We start from the raw sequence: 12226 nt of genomic DNA on the forward strand, positions 1-12226 counted from the left end.
GGTGCACCCCCGCGTCACGTGACTGGTCGGGTCCCAGTCTCCCAGACCACAGAATGTGACGTTTTGACTGTCACATGCCCCGGCTCCTGTCAACCCTTCTCTGGAACACCCTTGTCCCCACGACGTCCCTGGGCGCTCAAGCTGCGCCCCTCCAGCTCCCACGAGGCGGGGAGGGGGCGCTAACTAACTCCAGAGACCTTTTGAAGCAGTAGGTCGTAGGACCCTTGATGAATTCGGCTCTATTTCTTTTGGGGCCAGAGGCGTGGGCAGACTGAAGACTTAGACTTTGGAGCTGTCATGGGACCTTGGGACCTTGAAATTCAGGAAATGATAAGATCCAGCGTCAGAATTGCAGGATTTTGAAGGCAGAGGATCTGGGGGTGGGAAGTGACCTCACCCAAGCAGAAATCTCTTTCCCCCACTCCGCATCGTCCTGGCGCAGCCTTTGACGACAGGTGGGTGGCTGGCGCCCTGCTTGAGCACTGCAGTCCCACCGCACTCACCACCTTGTGAGCAGCCAGACCATTTCAGTTTAGCTCAGGCTGAGAAAGTATCTGTATTATATAGAGCAGTTTGCCTCGCCACCTGGGTTACCCTCCAGAGCCCCCACATATCTAAAATCTGCACATATATTCCACATTATAGTTGATTATAGTTGACCGTGAACTCTTGAAGTCAGGGTATGACTGTCTTGTTTTTACCTGAGTCCCAGCACCTGGTTCCGTACCTAACGGGCCCTCAGTAAATATCTGTGGACAGAATTACAGCCTTTCATGTGTCTGAAGATAAAGCTCATATTCCTTGGTTTTCTCTTTTAGGCTTCAGACTCTCACAGTGACACTTCTCTAACCCTGGCCCTCTAGACGTTCATTCAATAGTTATTTATTGGGCACTTACTATGGGATAGATACTGTTCTAGGAGCAGGAGATACATCAGGGCCTCACAAATAAAAACACCTTGCACTTGTGGAACTTACTCAATAGGAAGAGTCCTATAGCCACTGATTGAGTCTCAGCACACCTGGAATAAATATCAAGTCTCCTGGACCCCATAGCTCTTTGCAGGAAGCTTATATGAAGGTTCAAGCAGGGGGAGAAAAGACCCCTCGCTAGTATGCCCTGGTAAGAAAATCTAGATTCCTGTAACTGAGTTGCTGTGGCCTTCTGGAAAGTCACTTGTCTCTGGGCCTTGATCTCCCATCTATATAAAGGGAGATCATCTTTATGGGTATTCCCTGCTGTAAAGTCCAGTGATTATGAGTTTGGAAACTGATGAATGCTGTCTTATCCTATATAAGGGGCTTTGATTCTTCTCCTCTTCCCTCTAGAACAGGGGTGGGCAAACTTTTTTACTCGAGGGCCACAATGGGTTCTTAAACTGGACCGGAGGGCCGGAACAAAAGCATGGATGGAGTGTTTGTGTGAACTAATATAAATTCAAAGTAAAGGAGCGGAGGGGAGAGCAAGAGAACCCTCCGCTCTTTCGTCTCCGCGGGCCGGATCCGGCCCGCGGGCCATAGTTTGCCCACGGCTGCTCTAGAACCCAGCTCGCCTGGGGGTCAGGAATGAGGATGCTGCCACTCTGATCAACACACAGGGGAAATGAGAGGTTGGAGGGGTTTCAGGAGGCCAAGCCTGTTCTGTGGGATCCCTTGGAGATCATGAGGAAGATTTCTCTGCTTGTGGGTCTTTCATGTCAACCTCTACCTCCATGCCTCCCTGTTCTCTCCCTCTCCCATCTCCCTTCTCCCTTCTCCCTTCTCCCTTCTCCTTTCTCCCTTCTCCCTCTCCCTCTCCTTCTCACTGTGTCTGTCTCAGACTGTCTTTCTGTGTGACACAGTGGAAGGAATTGTGGGCATCTGACTCCTAGTCCTGGGTGTGATCTTGAATAAGTCATTGCTCCTCTCTGGGACTCAGTTTCTCCATTGGACAACTTGGTCAGGTCATTTCTGCCTTGCCTACGGTAAAAATGGAACAATATCAAGTGAGGTTAGGAAGGATACGGAAGGGTCTTGGAACATGTTGAGTGTTCTGCCTCTTCTGGTTTTTACTGCTGTGAGTTTAGCACTCTCTCAGCCCTGCCTCTCTCTGCTTCTCAGCCTTTGTTTGTTTGTTCGTTTTGTTTATTTTTTCTTTATTGATTAAGGTATTACATATGGGTCCTTTCCCCCCACCCCACCCCCGCTTCTAAGCCTTTTAATTTTATTTTTGATCCTCATCCAAGGATATTTTTTCCATTGATTTCTAGAGAGAGTGGAAAGGAGGGAGGAGGGCAGGGAGAGAGACAAAGAAACATCGACATGAGAGAGAGACACATTGGTTGGCTGCCACTCACACGCACCGCCTTCCATGGCTGGGGAACCTGCAACTGGGGTATGTTGCCCTTGACCGGGAATTGAACCCATGACCCTGCGATCTGCAGGGCAATGCTCTAACCACTGAGAAAACCAGCTAAGGCTGCTTCTCAGCCTTTAGATGACTTGCCTTCTTGGTCCTCAGCTGTGATTTGGAATTGTTGTTGCCTTTGTTAAATTGCCCAGGATGATGATATTCACCATTTTATTTGTGGTCTCTGGGTAGGATCAGGGAGCTTTGGGATGGTGACTTACGGCCCCAGGAGGCTGGCTCAAAGGCATGAGGAGTGGTATGAGGAGGGATGGGGAACAGGGGCCATCTAGAGAGAATGGTTCTGCGGATGGGGCTTTCCAGACCTGAACCCTTGCCTTTGTTTCATGGTCCTTTACTACTCAGGCCCTTTGAGCAGCCTTGAAGTGCGTATTAAGTATATTGGGTCTTGGATGTGTGGCTATTGGTGATGTATGCATATTTTTCTTTCAGTCTGTATAAAGGTCAGGCCCTACCTGATCCTGAGGCTTGGTAGCCTGCCCTGTCCCTTCCCCTTGTAGGTCCATCCTACAAACACTGGAGCTAGATGACCTGGCTTAGAATCCCAACTCGTTCACCTTCTGTATAATTCTATAAGGCAAGGTACTTAACCTTTCTATTCCTCAGTTTACTCATTTGAAAAATGGGAACAATAATTGTTCTAACTTCATAGGGCTGCTGTAAGGATTAAATAAAGTGATACAAGTAAAGTGAATAGAACAGTGCCTGGTACTGTGCTATGTAAGTGTTTGCTGCTATTATATAACGGTATGATGATGATTGTTACTCTGAGGGTGTCAGCAGCCCCAGTGTCTCCACCAGGGATCCCACTCTGCTGCTTGTCCCCCACCATTTCCATCTCCTAAACCCCACTGTGCACCAGGTCCTAGGCTAATGGCCTTGCTAACTCCTGTGAATCTCTCATGCCTCCACTTGGACCTGACACACCATATATTTGGCTTATTTATTTTATGTATTGTTTGTCTTTACCCCTCCTCTTCACCTACCAGAATGTAAACTCCATGAGGACAAGAATTTTCACCTGCATTATTCACTGCTGTGTCCCAAGCACCTACAACTATGCCTGGCACATAGTAGCTGATCAATAACTATTCACAAGTGAATGAGATGATCCCTTTTTAAATTTTTATTTATTGATTTAGGAGAGAAAGAGAAAGATTGATTTGTTGTTCCATTTATTTATGCATTCACTGGTTGATTCTTGTACATGCCCTGACTAGAGAATGAACCCACAACCTTGGCATATCAGTATGATGCTCTAACCAAGCTACTCAACCAGGGCCAAATTATTTCTTTTAAATATAAAATTTATATAGCATTTACTATGTACCAGGTACCAAATAAGCACTTCATAAATATTTACTTATTTAATCTCCATGCCAATTCTGTGAGATAGATAGAAACTGAAGCACAGAGATATTAAGTAACTTGCCCAAAGTTACACACTAGTAAGTGAGAGAGCTAGGATTTGAACCCAAAGAGGAAGCTCCAGAGTCTATGCTCTTAACCACTGCACTAGGATCCAAGGGTAAAACTCATCAGAGGTGGCTCCCGGGGCTCCATTCACCTTTGGGGACTTGCTGCTACCTATTGATGCCCTGCTTTGGATCATCTGGGATAGGAGGGGCAGACTGCCTGTGAGTCTGAGCCTTCTTCCTTCCCACACTTTCTGTGTTGGGGCTGACAGCTGGGGAAGTTGTGGGTCCTTTTGTCTCTCATGGTTAGCGGTGTCCCAAGAGACAAAGATATCCATGCATGTCTCAAGTTAAAGGGCTTCTGTTCACCCCACAAATGTCTATGAGACTGTTTTTGTGCCAAGCCCCAAAGGCCACAGAGATGAAGCCTCCACAAGTCTTTTCTCATGATGTGCTTTGGGCCTGACCTTGATCACTTCCTAGAGCTTCACTGAGAACCTCTCCTCTTCGAACTCTACACCTATTCACATGGCTTTAACTGACATCTATATGCTAGCTCCCGAACCCATGTCTCCAACTCAAAATTTTCTCTTGAGTTCCAGACCCCGGAATCTACTTGCCCCCTAGACATTCTAGAGGTCCCATAGGCATCATAAACTCAACGTGTCCCAAACAGGATGCATCCCCGCCCCCCCCCACCCCCCCGCACCTGAGACTTTCCTAAACCAGCTTCTGATTTTCCTGTTTCTTCACTATATGGGTGACATAAGGTTACCCATGCCATAACCTTGGTCTTAAACTTCATTCTAAAGGTGATGGATGGATCAGCCTGGCCAGCATGGCTCAGTGGTGGAACATCAACCTATGAATCAGGAGGTCACAGTTTGATTCCTGATCAGGGCACATGCCCGGATTGAGGACTTGATCCCCAGTGTGGGGCATGCAGAAGGCAGCCAATCAATGATTCTTTCTCATCATTGATGTTTCTACTTCTCCCTCTTCCTTCCTCTCTGAAATCAATAAAAATTTATTTTTAAGAAGTAAAGGTGATAGCCCTGGCCAGTTTGGCTCGGTGGATGGAGTGTCGGCCTGCGGACTGAGGGGTCCCGGGTTCGATTCCGGTCGGGGGCATGTACTTGGGTTGCGGGCACATCCCCGGTGGTGGGCGTGCAGGAGGCGGCTGATCAATGTCTCTCATCGATGTTTCTAACTTTCTGTCCCCCTCTCTTCCTCTCTGTAAAAAATCAATAAAAAATTAAAAAAAAAAAAGAAGTAAAGGTGATAGATTACACAGTTGTCAGGATAAACTTCAAAAAATTCTAGAAGAAAATATGGGCAAAATCCTTTATAACTCTCGGAGTGAAGTAAAATTCAGAAGCTATAAATAACAGAGTAATGCATTTGTCTACATGAAAAAAGTCTGCATGGTAAAAACATCAAAGCAAGATCAAAAGACAAACAACAAACTGGAAATATATGTGCAATTCCTATTATATAAAAAGTATTTTTTAAAATATATTTTATTGATTTTTTACAGAGAGGAAGGGAGAGGGATAGAGAGTTAGAAACATTGATGAGAGAGAAACATCTATCAGCTGCCTCCTGCACACCTCCTACTGGGGATGTGCCTGCAACCAAGGTACATGCCCTTGACCGGAATCGAACCTGGGACCTTTCAGTCTGCAGGCTGACGCTCTATCCACTGAGCCAAACCGGTTCCGTACTAGTTCAGGAGCTTCCACATATTGATAAGAAAGACCAATAGTTAAATAAAAAATGTGAAAAACAGATCACAAAAAAAGTAAATGGTAAGGATTTAAACACATATGCGGATGTTCAACTTCATATATAATAAGAGAAATGAAAATTAAGATAATACTGAAATAACATTTTTTATTTCATTAGCAAAAATCTATGTTTGATAAAACACTCTTTTGGTAAGACTGTGGCAGAAACAGTGACTTTGACCCATTGTTGGTAGAAATGCAAAATGATACAACCCAGATAATATTTATCAAAATTATAAATGCATATACACTTTGAACCAGCAGTCCCATTTCTGAATCTATCTGAAAGGTTTTCCTGCTGTATCTGTTAGCTGCTGTTTCATAAGAAACCATCTCAATACTCACTGGCATAAAACAGTGATTTATTTTTCCAGATCCTAGGGATGGCCGGGTGGTTTTTCTGCTGGTCTTACCTTAGATTACAAGTGGTGACAGGGGGCTGGCACCTCTGCTGGAGCTGGATGGCCCATGATGGTCTCTCTCACACGCCCATGTCCGGGATCTTAGCTCTGGTGGCCTGGTGGAATGGGATGGTTGAGCCACTCTCTCCGTGTGCTATTTCATCCGGGTTTCTTCATAGCACAGTGGCCTCAGGATTCCAAGGTGAAAGTAGAAGCAGGGTCTCTTGAGACACTGCTCAGAAGTTACACATTACTTCTGCCATATTCTCTCTTTTTTTAATTAATTTTTTTAATCCATTGATTTGAGAGAGGGAGGGAGAGAGAGAGAGAGAGAGAGAGAGAGAGAGAGAGAGATTTGTCGTTCCACCCATGCATTCATTGGTTGATTCTTATTTGTGCCCTGACCAGGGATCAAACTTGCAATGTTGGCGTATCAGGAGGATGCTCTAACCAACTGAGCTACCCAGCCAGGGCACTTCTGCCATATTCTATTAGTCAAAGCAAGTCACAAGTCCATACCAGCTGCACAGGGTGGATAAATAGAATTTTCATTCAAATTATGAAAGGACATATATATCAATGTTCTGCATTGAATATTATCCGCAATAGGTCAGAAACTTGTCCATCAGCAGGTATGCAGATCTCAAAAAGGATGAGGGTGTTCATTATGTATAAATATGAAAGAGCTTCAAAATATATTGTTAGCTAAATACCAGGGACCAAGGTGTAGAGTGAGTGTATCATGCTACTGTTATATAATTAAAGTGTGTGTATGTTTGCTTGTATTGTCATAAAGAAATCCTGGAAAGTACATTAGAAACTAATAAAAGTGGTTCTCTATGGGTGGTTTGTGAGAACAAGGTGGCGAGTACAGTTGTTAGAGTAAGAATTTTCACTGTACAGTAATATTTGATATTATTTAGATTTCAAAAATATATTTTTTTATTGATTTCAGAGAGGAAGGGAAAGGGAGAAAGAGATAGAAACATCTTTGATCGGCTGCCTCCTGCATGCCCCCTACTGGGGATGGAGCCCAAAACCTGGGCATGTACCATTGACTGGAATTGAACCCAGGACCCTTCAGTCCGCAGGCTGACACTCTATCCACTGAGCCAAACCAGCCTGGGCTTATTTAGCTTTTTGAACCATGTTAAAGTATTGCCTATTTTAAGTAATTAAATCAAAGAAAGAATTTTAGATAGGTACCTTTCAATAACTTTAAGCAAAGGAATATGTCTTAATCAACTCAGGCTGCTATAACAAAATACCATAGACTTGGAGGCCTAAACAACAAACATTTATTACTCACAGTTTTGGAGGCTGAGGAAGTCCAAGGTCAAGGTGCCTGCAGATTCAGTTCTTGGTCAGGGCTTCTTCCTGGCTTGCAGGTGGCCGTCCTCTTCAGGTGGCAGAGAGAAAAGGATTTGGTCTCTCTTCCTTTGCTTAGAAGGGCACTAATCCAATCAGGGGCTCTACCTTAGTGTCCTCAACTAGCCCTAATTACCTCCCCAAAGCCCTACCTCCTGATACCATTACTTTGGGGGTTAGGGCTTTGACTTATGCATTGGGGGTCGGGGGTCGGGGGTGGGGGACATTCAGCTCATCACAGAATGCTATGATCAGACTTTCATTTTGTAAAGATCCCTCTGTGGCCGCGTACAGGGCCACCACCGATGGCTGTGCCCATATGCACTACACAAGACAGACACATGAGGGTCACCAATTACATTGCAGACATCATATATTTGAATATTCATTGCAGCAATTACCTGACAGAGGGAGGTAGAGCGTCATGAGGAAGGGACTCCTTTTTCTATTTGCACAAGGATACAGTTAGGGTTGACAGTGGCCCTGCCATGTGAAGGTTGATTTGGCAGATCAGTTAGAAATCACCTCAGGCCAAAAATAATGAGGCCTACACTGAGGCCTGGAGGTGGATGGAATACCCGCTGAAGAGAGAGAGTCTGTCAGACACAGCTGCAGACTGGAAGTGCTGGTGAGAGAGTGGGAGGGTCCTAGGTCACTCCCGGGTCTCTGGCTCTGGCTGAACATGGAGGCAAGTTTGTTGGAATAAGAGAAATACCTTAAAATAAATTGCTTTTTTAAATCACAGCAACAGACTTTTAGAAAATGTAAAAACATCATTTATAAAAGTATATAGTACCTAAGTAAGTCTTTTAAAGATAGGTTAATATCCTTTATGTGAAACAAATTTAAATTTTATAGAAAGACTTTAAAGAGGTCCTAAACGAATGGATATACCATGTAAATGGATAGGAGGCTCAATGTTGTAATGACTCAGTTCTCCCAAAATATGTCTACAAAGCCAGTGCCATGTGTCTCTGCTGCCAGATGTTGACTGTTTTTTGGTGGAGAGAAGGACTGGAATGAGCCTCCGGGAGGCAGATAACCAGTTCACCTGGAGAATGATTCAATAGCTCACGACTTCTGCCTGGAGTGGATCCCAGCTGCTGCCATGAGCAATCTACTTAAACTCTTTGTGCTTGAGTTTCCTTGTTTGTAAATGGATATAATAGTAGTATCCTCAGATGGTCGTTATGAAGATTAAATGAATTAATAGAAATAAAACATTTAAAACAGAGCTCAGTACATGATATGTACTATATAAGACTTCGCTATTGCCCTTGCTAGGTGCCTCAGTTGGTTAGAGCATTGTCCAATACGCTGAGGTTGCAGGTCTGATCCCTGATCAGGGCACCTAAGAAACAACTAATGCATGCATAAATAAGTGGAACAACAAATTTATGTTCCTCTCTCTCTCTCTCTCTCTCTCTCTCTCTCTCTCTCTCTCTCTCTCTCTCCTTGCTCTCTAAAAAATAAAAAAGAGCTATTATTATCACTATTATTAATATTATATTCATGCTACAGGTTTATGATGATTTGAAAGGGAAGTGGAAATAGCAGAGGGCTGTGCTACTAAATTCCAGGGGCCTAAGGAATAAAACCTGAAAACGGGATGTGAGGGCTGGAGGAGCAGCAGGGGCACACACCAGAGTAACAGGGCCCATTGGCATCTGCTGGAATTGAGATTTTCAAGTTACAAATGGCTTCCACACTCATTTTCTCAGTAAACCCTCTCACATGGTGCCTGCAGGGTGAGTAATATGGCCCATTTTACAGGTTTGTAGCTTAGGGCTTAGAGAAGCTAGGTGACTGGCTCCATGGAGAGGTTGATGTTTGCTTTGCTCATCGCTGTGTCTCCAGCATCAAGCATAATCCTGGTGCAAAGAGTTATCTCCTTAAATACTAGTTAATGGGTGAACAGGTCAAATGGGTATTCGTTCTTCTGCTCCTGAGCACAGCAGGTGTGATCAGTCCTGTGCCAGGTACCACGGGGAGGCAGAGATGAATGAGATTGGGTCCTTGAAGCTGAGGCTCTCGGAGTCCAGCATGTTGCTAAGCTGTGTATAAATTTCTCCACCCACAGCACTGAGATTCTCTGAAGGGCAGCTGCTCTGGGAAGTAGCCCAAACCTGCTGCAGAAATAGAGCTTTGTAGTGTGGCATCCCTGAGATTTGGGGGGTGTTTCTTACACAGCATAGCCCAGCCTTAGCCTTGCCACCTGATAAACCCAAACTTGACTGAAAATAAGACTGGCCAGAGATGGTTGTGAAAACCGAGGTTTCTGCCGAAACCGGTTTGGCTCAGTGGATAGAGCGTCGGCCTGCGGACTGAAAGGTCCCCGGTTCGATTTTGGTCAAGGGCATGTACCTTGGTTGCGGGCACATCCCCAGTGGGAGGTGTGCAGGAGGCAGCTGATCAATGTTTCTCTCTCATTGATGTTTCTAGCTCTCTATCCCTCTCCCTTCCTCTCTGTAAAATATCAATAAAATATATTTTAGAAAGAAAAAAAGAAAACCGAGGTTTCTGGGCTCCATTCCCAGATTCCTGAATCAAAATTCCCAGGGTGGAGGCCTGGCAACCTGTATATGTAGCACACTTTCCCTCCAGCTTCAGGAGGGTCAAGAAAAATTCCAACAGCTGAACTCTGAAAGAAGAGTAGGCAGTGGGTTTGGAAATATGAGAGGATAGGTGCTCCGGGATCAGGAACACCACGAGGAAGCACGTGGAAATGGGAAAATGCAGGGACTGGAATTGGAGAACGTGAGGATGGTGGTATGCCCGAAAGTGGGGAGTCAAGTTAGAAAATCTGAGCCCTGGGGAACCGGGGAGGCTCTTAACAGAGGCCGGCTTGGTTATGCTGATGCTTTAGAACGGCCACGCAGGCAGGAGGCTGTACAGGAGGTGGGTGTGTGGTCCCGGCATCCCACCTCATAGGGTTCTTGGGTGGACTTCAAGCAATCATGGATGCCCTTAGCTCAAAGTCACTGAACAAGGAGAATTACCATTGTTGTCACATCGTGTGTCTGTGTCCATCTTTAGAATGGTTAGTCAGATTTGAATTGCACACCTTTCACTCATACATTCGTTTAACAAATACGTGTTTATTGAGCATCTACTATGTGCCAAGTGCTATAGTGCCACTGGAAAACCAGCAATGAGCAAAACAAAGAAAATGCCTGTCTTCATGGAGCTATTTTCCTTGTCTTTATGCCTGAGTAAAGGTGTGAGGGAATATGGCATTCACTCACTCAGGCACTTAGATTTTTAGTGAATATCTACTTTGTGCCTGACCTTGTGTTGGTTGTTGGGGAGAAACAGGCATGAGTCAGGCATAGTCTGGTCTAGTGGGGAAGCAGACTCAGCCCCCACCTCATCACATTGTCTGCCTGGACTGCTGGGGGAGGCTCAAACTGGGCTTTGAAAGTGACCATCAGAGAAGGGATAAAACTACCAAGCAGAGGAAATGGCACAATGACAGGCTTGAGGTATTTGGGATCTGTGACTCTTTTGTGTGGTTAAGGCCTTGGGTTTGTGGCACAGGGAAGGAAGTAGTAGGAGAGATGAGGTGATGGTGGTATGATTTCAAATGCCAGAGCAGCTGCTGAGTGCAATCAGGGGGCGGCGGGGGGTATGGAGTTATTGGTGCAGGGGTTGATATTATTATCACATTGGTTTGGGGACGATCACACTAGCAGCTGGGAGGAAATATGGATGTGAAGGAAAGAGTCTGCAGGTAGGAAGACCAGAGCGGAGGCTCTCCCTCAGGCCCAGGGGAAAGCAGATGAGGGCCTAGACTGACCCACGGTAGTTGCAGTGGAGAGGACCTAGGAGGCGGCTCTGGATTTGGCCACTGAGGCGAAGCTGTAACATTGTGGTTTCACAAGAATGGGCTTTGTCATCAAAGAATGCAAGTGAGACTCAGCTGAGTGCCCTGCACCGTCCCTCCACGAGTCAGGTGCCGAGAAGCACACTCGGGAAGGCGCAGCCAGCACAGTGGTGGCGGTCCCAGCGAAGCCTTGGCCTCGCTCACCAGCATTGCAGATGTGCTATGATCACACCTTTTGTCTGTCCTTGGTGCCCAGCCCAGGGCTCAGGCACGCAATAGGTGCTGCCTTTGAGGTGCAGGATCTGGCTTGTGTATAGATGTCAATATTGAAGACATGTAGACACACAGCTGAACCTGGGGAGGTGAGAAGATAAAGAAAGAAGATGAGATGGGGCCTGGGGAACCCCGCTGTTGAGGGGTTATGGAAGAATGCAGGGGTCTGTAAGGAGGCTGAGAAACAACATCCAGAAGTGTGTGTTTTTTTGGAGGGGGCGAGGGGTAGAGGCAGGAGATAGGCTGGGAACCAAGGAGAGGAGGGTTTAAAAAAGAGCCCTGGCTGGTTTGGCTCAGTGGATAGAGCACCGGCCTGCGGACTGAAGGGTCCAGGGTTTGATTCCGGTCAAGGGCACATGCCTGGGTTGCAGGCTTGGTCCCCAGTAGGGGGTGTGCAGGAGGCAGCCAATCAATGATTCTCTCTCATTGATGTTTCTATCTCTCTCTCCCTCTCCTTTCCTCTCTGAAATCAATAAAAATATATTTACAAAAAGAAAGAAAGAAAGAAGAGAGAAATCATTTAGGGTCATATGTCCCTGAAAGATCATGGAGGATAAGGCCTGACGGGTAGTTGATGGATTTGCTATCAAAGAGGTCACTGGTACTTGGCAAAAACAAGTTCAAGGCCTGTTGGGGGCCAAAGTCCCATTACAGGAGTACAGGGGTGAGGTCACGCTGAGACATGGAGATAAGGAGAGGAGAGGTGGGCATCATGGAGAGGGATGCAGGTACCTGGATGGTCAGGGGTACCAG

This window comes from Plecotus auritus, assembly GCF_963455305.1.
Source record: "Plecotus auritus genome assembly, chromosome: 7".
NCBI lineage: Eukaryota > Metazoa > Chordata > Mammalia > Chiroptera > Vespertilionidae > Plecotus > Plecotus auritus.